Genomic DNA, 9,542 nt, shown 5'->3' with positions numbered 1-9,542 from the left:
TAATTTTCTCTGCTAGTATTTATTAGGCACACTTTCACTTTCAAGCACGTGCGCACAAGAACACAAACACCTGTTCAGGATGGTCAAAGCGCTGACTGGAGGTAGTCGATATCCAGACTGAAGGTATTACTGGAAGTAACCGACACAGACTGAAGGTATTTCTTGAAGCAGCCGATACATGGACAAAGGGAATGACCGGAAGCAGCGAATACACTAACTGAAACACGGCCGGCTGACAATAACACAGAGTCCTTTTATCACAAGTTACATAATAACAAGTTGGGAGGACTTTCTTCTGTCTGATTTACAGATATTTGTAACGGTAGTCGATCAACAGAAGAAGCTTCCAACGGAAGCTTTTCCTTGCGGCAAAACTAGATGGTAAGCAAAGCAACTAAGCTTTATTTTTGGAACCATGGGGTCACACATTGCGCGATCTGTGTGTGTGTGAGGGAGAGATTCGCGCTGTATTGCCGGTGGTTTGGAGATAAACCATAAAAGGTTAACAGGGTACGCTCAAATATGCAACCATATACCCTACAAGGGTGTCAGGACAACCCTGTAGCTACTTACTCTCCCTGGGAATCAAAGGGGACGTTGCTAGAGGGAGAAGATGGGGAGAGTTCTCAGCATCGTGACGCCACCAGAGCACCACGCCGATCGATGAAAGTGAAAGGGTAATTAAGCGACATTTTCTGAGTTTGTGACAAGAAAATATTAGTATTCTGTCAATTTAGACACAGGCAGTCCGCAACTGGAGTCTGTAAATGCCGGGAAGCGGTTGCGAGTCAGACTCAAGAGCCAAGGAAGAAAGAAAAAACTATAAGGCGCCATGTTCTTGTATTAGCTATTTATAGTCCAGACATTACGGGGCTTCGTCGTTATCGATATGAATTCATCGACGGGGGGGGGGGGGGGGTGATATGGCTGGGTGAGAAAATGGGAGGGGAGTAGGTATCCACCTAGTGCCCAGGCGCATGACATAAACTATTACCAATTTAACTTAATAGCTTAAGCTAACTACCCAGCCTAACGACTTTCGATCAGACCTCCCTAATAAAAAACAAAATCTGCTTTTCAGACACATCCCTTTAATCACTGCCCAATCCAGGTCACTTACCCTGCTGCTGCTTCGGCTGAAAAAATAAAATCTCCATTACACAACCCACGCGCTACACCTGTTGCATTGTTAAGAAAAAATATTGAATTGATTCAGAGGGCCTTCTTGTAATGTTTGGAGAAAACGAAGTCCTCGCTGATTTCGTAGTTTTTGAAGTTTTAAAAGTCTTCGTGGCGCGATTAGAATTTCTCTTTCTTTCTTTCTCTTTTTTGTAGGCTGATATAAATAGCACTGACTCTTTAGCAGCCTCCGACTGAAGTAAAACTATTTGTGTGAGGGCTGACAGAGAGACAAGTATTGTCCACAGTGAGACAGTCGTTCTATGCAGGTAATGTAGGACTGTCCACTTTGAGTGAGATAGTGAAGGCAGTTTTTTTGTGAAGTAGATAATGTAGGACATGCAAATGACATCATTCGCAGCCGCGCCTACACACCGGAGGTGGCCCCCGAACTCACCACCTCCTCGCCAATGAGCGAAGGAGAAGATGTACCTCTGGATCAGACGCAAGGCCCGGACCCCCAGGGTACCCTTTGATATCTAAGGTGCGTGTGTGTTTGCTGTTAAGAGATCCTACTGCTCTTCCGAGGCCCGCCCTCCGTCCGCAGCCGACTACAACCAGCTGACGAGAAAGCACGATTCTGAGGTGATCACGTGACCCAGAAAGTCGTAGCACAGGTGAGGGTTGTCGTCACCCACCCTTGGACTTACATGTTGGATACCTGGCTCCAGGTCCCTGCCTTATTACAACTATGTAAGCGTTTTTAAAACGGTTTTAAAGTGCTTCAATGCTATATGGGGTTGAATTGGTCAAGAGCTTTCTCCTGGTGAGGTAGCAATGAGTCGTAGCCAGTCAAACATGAACTGAGCAGCAGCTCACTGAATGAACGAGCGAGAATGCTGGGAACAAGCAGACAGTGAATGAGTAGACAGCATTGAAGATTCTAGCCACTTGCCCAAGATGTCGGCAAGCTTTCTTTGCCTTAGTAAAAAGACAAGGGACTTTAGTAAGCCTGACATTTCACGAAGGCGACATGATCAGAACAAGTAAAAGTTACATAAGGGCTAACAGCCTGCGCAGAAACACACACACACACTTCCTAACACTGCGACGAATGCTAATTGAAAGAAGAGAGGAGTATTGCAAATATGACACGAAATTAAGTAGAAAGCATTCACCTTACTTTTAAGGATCAAAAACCATTTAATCCGGCTTAAAAATAAAAGAACTTAGACATATAAGCTAGCATGAGGAAATTACCCTGCTCGAAAAACCATCTCTAGTAAAGAACATTTTCACAATTATTTTTTTTAATTCTATCAATGCACTTGGTGAACTTTGCAATAGGTTCCAAGGAACACACGAAAACAGGACCAGCGAAAGCTAAACTGACAACTGATTTATACTGGCTATTCCAGAAATAGAATTCTGATTATTTTTGAAACTTGTGGCTGCGGGGAACATGGTTCCATACAGAAGGCTTTCACTGGTTGTCCAGTTGTGGAAAGACAGAACTAAGATGGAAGTGAAAGGCGGGGATGGTGCGGCGAGTGCAGACGGGAAGTGAAGGTGTCATGGTGACGCCTGTGACATGTCGTTATTATTTCACAATTTTCAGAGAAAATAAGCGTCTAGCAGGTAGACACTCCTGTGGACATAAAGAGCCTTGAAGAATATGTTTCTGTAATATTTTAACAGAAATATAAAACTGTTTTGTTTTTAATTTAAGAATGTTTTTGAGACCGAGATGTGTGTGTGTGCACGCGCGTGAAAAATCACTAAAAGTTGGAGTTCATCTGACGTTCTTCTCACATGGATATAGCAGGTCTGGAGTGGCGACAAGAGTCATTAGTGTAAGTGTGTAAGTCCACTCACTATGCATCCAGGCAACTGATGAACTGATGTAATGGCCTTCTGTTAAAATCGACATCTAAGTTGGAGTTGACAGATTTCAAAGTTGTCTACTTTTTGGTGCTCGTCCATCTGACCAAGAATAGATAACATCAAGGGGAAAACTTTGTTATCTTGATACAGCGACCGCGTGTAAGATGGGCACTTTACAAACTCGTAGGTCGGGTGTATATCCGGGTGTTTGCAAAAGACATGACTAAGAAGTGGGCGTAACGGATGGTTTCAGTTATGCACCTGTGTCAGCCTGCCAGGTAAACCAAGCGCTCAGCATTCCACACCCCTCGTCCACTTCAAGTTGAGAACGTGAATAAACATTGAACTCGCTCGTCCCACTTTGCAAGATGGCTGACACACGCAAAGACAGGTACAGTCTACCTGACAAGTCAGGGCAAAGCAAGATATGCTAGTGAAACTCTAAAGGCAAGGATGATTTAGATAAAAGAATAATAATTTAACAAGCGGTTACAGAAAATGAATAAGGCAAAAAAAAAAAAAAAAAGGGGGGGGGGGGAGAAGAGGAAGAAAAGGTTAAATGTTGCGAGCGAGTGTACCAACAACATAATTATTATTAGCTTGTTACACACAAAAGCTTAAGTCACACAGAATTTCTTTCATGGCTTTTTAAGCATACAGAGGAGAAAGAAAATCTTTCTTTGCCTTCCAGTAATAGTAGTAAGTGTTAAATTACATAAACTATATACACATTAAACTATATAAACTATATGGTTAAACTATAAGCATTCTTCTTAAAAAGAATCTTCTAAGATCGTTAAATCGAAATGTTTCATACAAATGCTGTAGCCACCTCAATCTCTGATGTTATCTAAAGGGAAGACTGTCTGCAGATGATCTAATTTCAACTTTTCATTTGCTTTACCGAATCTCGAGAAATCTCGGAGTTGATGTCATCAAAAGACTAAAAAAAGATGCATTACTTCCATTTAAAATTGAGACAGGCAAGAGATTTGTGGCGACTGGGGCTTGCGAAAAGCTTTTATCACGGACATGTAAACAAGTCCGAGCGTTTACTGTCAAACCTTTGAGTACTTGAAAGGAAGGATGACATCATGGACCTGTATGGGTGGACTGCTGTCTGTCTGCCAAGACTCCGCTGTTAGTCTCGGCGAGCCTAAACAATGAATGTGACTAAACCGGAAGCTTTGTAGTATCAAGTAGCAGTTAACTGGGAAAAAAAATATCGTCTTCCAGCAGTCCAGTAATACAAGTTCGGGGTAACATGTTTGAGACGCGACATTGAGAACTGAAAAGTCCAGGAAAATCTCGCGGTTTCTCGTTTGGACCACGTGTGCCTTTGTGTCCCTTACTGAAATGGCGCGGATTATAAATTGTTTTCGGAAAAACATGTTTGGTTTTAATTGTCTAAATACGAGTAAATCCAATGTACCGTTTATTATGTTAGTAGCATGTTTACTTTCATAACCGGGCTTACTGTGTCTTTTGGGATACACGAGGAGGTGGGCTATAGATGTTTCCAAAACTATGTCAGCTAAACAAGTGCGATCGAGTAGTTAAAAGGATTTTACTGTTCAAATTTTGAAGTGTCGTTTTTAGCTGGAAACTTCATAGGAAAGTACTCGAAGCTGCAAAGTGATGTGTTTAATCGTTCGTGTGTGTAGCGGAACAGATATTGTGTCTTGCTGCTGTCATACGCTTCCGCAGGGCCCTTCGTACGCTCGGCTGCGTCAGTCCGGTCACGTTGTTGTCTTAGTAACCGACCCCGCGGCCATGTCAGCTTCTCGGCTTAGTTCATTGGATCGTCAAGTCTATATTTAGCGACGACGTCAAGTAGGAAGTCGTCTGCTCGCAGCAGGAAATTTCAGAGACGTCCATGATGTTGCACTAAGTTTCCTAGGACGCTGGCTGAATATAAAAGTCGATGACAAAATAACTTCCCCCTCCTACTCCTTACCTGAGAATAACTCGAGGGGATCAAACTCATCGAGTCGGTTCCTCGAGTCTCTTCCTGCAGGTGAGTGACGGCGAAATGACAGCCCGGAGACGGGAGTGGTGGGGAAGACATACTTGTGAATGACGAACATAATCAAGCATGCACATGAATTAACCGACAGTAAATGTGCGGAACTGGCTTCGCGGGGAAAAAAATCTTATAAACTTCCAGCATGCATAAGGATCTTTGTCAGGATTTTCAAACTTTGGCTAGACTATGCCGCATATTCGGAATTCATTGGGGTGGGAAATATTTTGCTGACTGATTGAAGGTGCGGCGTATGGAACCTGTGAGTAACATCCGAGAAACAACTGTATGCTGCTTTTCTTGGAATGAAGTTTTCCCAGTGTCAGCCGCTGCCTGCCAGGAGAGTTTCTTTAGGATGTCGTCGCTGAAAATAATTCAGGAAACTCAACATTTCAACCCTTGCCTACAGCAAAACAGTTCCCACTTACAAGAGTCGTAAAGGTGATATTTTTGCAGTTTCTCAATACCTGTTTACTGACATCAGCGCTAACGGGAAATTCTGAAACAAGAGACACAGCTGGTTTGTCGACATCAAAACAAAACTTTCCACACCCCCACTATTAGTGTAGATTTCTCAGATAGATATATGTAAATAAAAAAAAAACAAACAAACCAAAAAACAAAAGCAAAACAAAACAAAACAAAATTGGCAAACGATAGAAATACTAATGATGTGGAGGCTGATGCCTTTGATCTTCTGTTTGTCTGTGCTTCTATCGGTCGATCTCTGCAACTGTTAGTCTATGTGGTGTTGATGTCCTTTCCTATCTCACAGTTAATGCTCGGAAATTTCTGTCTCTTGTTTGTTTTGTTTTTTTGGTTTTTTTTTTTTTTAAAACACACACTCACACTCTTCGTGAAATTAATTCTTTTTTTAAATCTGACAAGTTGTCGAATATGCGATAAATGAAAATATGTCAAATGACCCCATTATAAATTTTGCCAAATCAGAGTTCAATAACACGTTTTAGAGCGCAAGTTTTAGAAGGCATTTTAGGGAAATTTTGAAACAAGAATGACGAAATGGTCTAGGTTTCCCATTCAGATATTTTAGTATTGCGGCAACTTTATCCAGTCTTCTGATTTTATTAAGAAAGCTTGCATCTTCTTCGGAAGGGTTCCCAGGCTATATGACGAAAAGGTTCCCAGGTCAGATAAGGTAAGGTTCCCAGGTCAGATGGCATGAATGTCGTGAAAGAGGTGCTACCATAGTGACAAAAACTGAATCACAATTTTGAAAAATAACTTTAAAAATAAAAGAATCAAAGCGAATTCCGATCTGTCTTAAGAGTTATTAGCAACCTTTTGCTTAATTAAACAAATGCGGAACTAAGGTAGGAGTATTAAATGATTTGAATGCAAAGTAAACGTGATTAAAATAGTTCCAAATCTTTGCGTGGCTAATGTCTACTCCTACCAGTATAATAACATCACAACAATAAGATAATATGACAAAAACTTTATTATTATTGTAGAGAGATAAGGCGAGGTGGTGTTGAACATAACCAATCACAGCTTCAGACAAAAAACAAAAAACAAAAAAACAAATCAGCTTTACAAAGTACATCAAGATACAAACTATTATGTGCACAGCTCACATCCTGTTCTCACCCACTCCCTTCTCACACCCACTTAACTTGCAGCCCCTTGCAATGGCTGTTCGAAAGTATAACAGAGTTGGGTACTAAAGTATTTTGTGACGACTCTTGAAGTTTGAGAGTATGGAAACTCTATTCACATGGGACGAACACTAAACATTTAGCTAACACAATTATCTACGACAATCTTCCTAACATTTGCAGTCATCCGTTGCTCGCACACAGTACTCTCAGCTGTTTTTGTGTACTTGCCCACACGCTCCAAGATATTCTTAGTCCTGCGGCTCTGAATACCAAACCAGCAGACCATGGAGCAAAATATCGGTTATCTGCTCCTAACTTTATAATAGTATACTAACCTTGCACCTTTGAGCAGTGTTACAAGCATAAGTGCATAAATTATGCAGTAACTTAAAAAACAGCAACACGTGTTCATGTAGTCACATAAACATACGTACTAACGTACATGCGCGCACACACAAATGCACATTCTTACACGACAACGACATTTCAGCTGCAAGCCTTTGACAGCAGATGCGAGTCATTGGTCTGTATGTGGCAATGTTTGTATATACCTCTTCGCTGTGTCCCATGGCGGAAATGATTACAGCTTGAAAAGAGAGAACTACAAACGATGCGTGACAGTCAGTTGGTGCAGCTGCCAGTGGTAGGTTAGCTTGCCCACAAGCCCGAGCAAATCACGGCCAGCAAGTCTGAATTCTTAACACCGGTTGTCTTTATTTTTCTGTAAGTCCCATAACACCCCAAACAAACATTGATCCGCTAGCTACCTGAACAGCAGCGCCACTAGACAGCTCAGGGTGATGCCTGAAATCGGAAAGAGGGCCTTGAGAGGTGGGCGGGGAGGTGGAGGGCGTCACAGTCGTCTGGAACGGACATCGGTGGTTTGGCCATTCCAGACATGTTTCCGTTTATAGCTACTCTGGGCTATTTCGGGCAGCCACATTGATCCACGGAGAGAAGAGAGAGGGGCCGTCTGAGCACGTGTAGGCGCGTGGGTGTCTAGATGTGGCAGACGAACGGGACTATCAGAGCACCAAGCAAGAGAGTGTGTGCGTGTGCGCACGGCTCTGTGTGTCCTCTCGCTCTCTCCTCCAGTTAAAGCACATTGGAGCAGGCAAAACAGCTATTGTTACTGTAATGGGACGTAAGGAGAGCTGACAAGAAACAGATGCTGCAGCCGTTGAAAACATTTTTTACGGCTTTTTTTTTCTCTCTCTCTCTCTCTCTTGTACCCTGCTCGCTTGCTCTATCGATCGACTATTCCAGACTAGACAGATGACTTATCAGTGAAGCGCACACAAGCAGATCTCGCCGGTCCAACGCTGTAGCCAAAACATAAAGCTTAAGCTTAAGAAGCTGTCGTCAACGTGAGTGGCTCATTGTGTCTAATGAGCCGCAGTGTAGAAGGTAGAACCCAACCCTCTCATTCCGCTGCTATGACCAGTTTCTGCTATCACCTCTCCTGATGAAACGGGTATCAAAATCTGCTTTGAACTCCCTGATGAGACGGGTACCAATTTTTGCTAAGCAGCTGTTAGGTGGCAGGGGTGTGTAGGAGAAGGAAGTTGTATGTTAGGTTGAGCCAGCAACGGCAAAGTAGCCAGCCCCTTAAGGCCAGGGTGGTGAAGGCTGCTTCACAACAAAGTTTTGTTGCACAGTAAAGCGCACTGACCACCAGGCTAGGCATCCATTTATTTATTACATGTAGTGACAAGTGTCACGTGACACTGCAATAAACGAGCTGCTGGAGTGAGAGTTTAGAGCTCTACCCACACTGCCTTCACCCTTTATTTTGCTTTGAAAATCGCAGGGTAACTAAGCTCGAGACGAGATGCCATTTTTCAGAACCTGAGTGAATAACCTTTTGTTTTCTATTTACTGACATACAGGTCACCAAGGATGCAGCCAAGGAATACTGCCATCTTTACTACTGGCTGCAGCGTTGACAACATATGCGAGTCATTGATTTGAGTGTGGCGGTGTTTGTGAGGCAGTATCTGGAGAAAGGAAGATGGGAGAAGGAGTGCATTGATGTCATAAACGTATGACACCCTGTCAGCACCATCCATGGCGGAAGACAGTTTACATTTCATGTGGAGCTTAGTGGGGGCAGGGGAGGGGACAAACGAACAGCAGAAGCTGAAGGGGAGGATGGGGAGTTCATGACGTCAAGAAGGTGAAATAAAGTTTTGGGCTGGGTGTGAAAAGAGTCCGCGGGTGTTGATGAAAGCTGAGCCCGCAGCAAATATTTGACAGGTGAGTTCACGTCACACTGCTGCAGGTGTGTGATTAGCGGGGAGGGAGGGGAATAACTGGAGCTGATGGACTTAGCCGAGTTCTATCCTCAATTAAAGCAACATGGCTGTAAGGTCCTGGGCACAATCACAGCAAGTCGACACAAATCTCGCTCACAAGTTGGCAAAATCGAAAACACATCGGCATTATTTTTGAAATCGTGTATGGCATCATCTCGGAACAGAACATTCTGGACGTGTATGATCTTGGCATATTTTAGAGTGACCTCCACCACAGACCTTCAAAGGTCATCTGTGTCATCGTCGGAAAGTGAACTCTGGTGACCTTCATCTACTTGCAGAGCTTCCCTTTGACTTGCCCAGTGAAATGTGAGCTAATGTCTACAGCAAAGTCGGAGTTGCTATGTCATTGTGGCAAACAGGCCAGTTCTTAGCCCCCGCGGGGCCCGAGGCAAAGGGCATGTGCGGGGCCCTCACGCCACGATCACACGGTTTTCCATATGCCTAGTTACCATATCAATCAAAAGCGCGGGGCCCCTTGAAGCGCGGGGCCCTAGGCAGATGCCTCGTCCGCCTGCCCCTAAGCACGGCCCTGGTGGCAAACACGCTGTTTCTAAAAGCTTATCCACAATGATTTTG

The 9,542-nt window shown here is 43.5% G+C and overlaps 1 long non-coding RNA gene across 1 annotated transcript; it reads left to right on the top strand.

The window, feature by feature from the left end:
* The first annotated feature begins 4,528 nt into the window (after positions 1-4,528).
* LOC112566434 lies at positions 4,529-9,321 on the top strand. Its single transcript, XR_003099587.1, has 3 exons — positions 4,529-5,020; positions 5,271-5,467; positions 8,538-9,321. It is a non-coding gene; the product is annotated as an uncharacterized LOC112566434 (long non-coding RNA).
* The last annotated feature ends 221 nt before the right edge of the window (positions 9,322-9,542 follow it).

The sequence above is a fragment of the Pomacea canaliculata genome, linkage group LG6 (assembly GCF_003073045.1).
Source record: "Pomacea canaliculata isolate SZHN2017 linkage group LG6, ASM307304v1, whole genome shotgun sequence".
Lineage (NCBI taxonomy): Eukaryota > Metazoa > Mollusca > Gastropoda > Architaenioglossa > Ampullariidae > Pomacea > Pomacea canaliculata.
The sequence above is the reverse complement of the archived record's forward strand: the minus strand, read 5'-3'. Positions and strand labels throughout refer to the sequence as shown.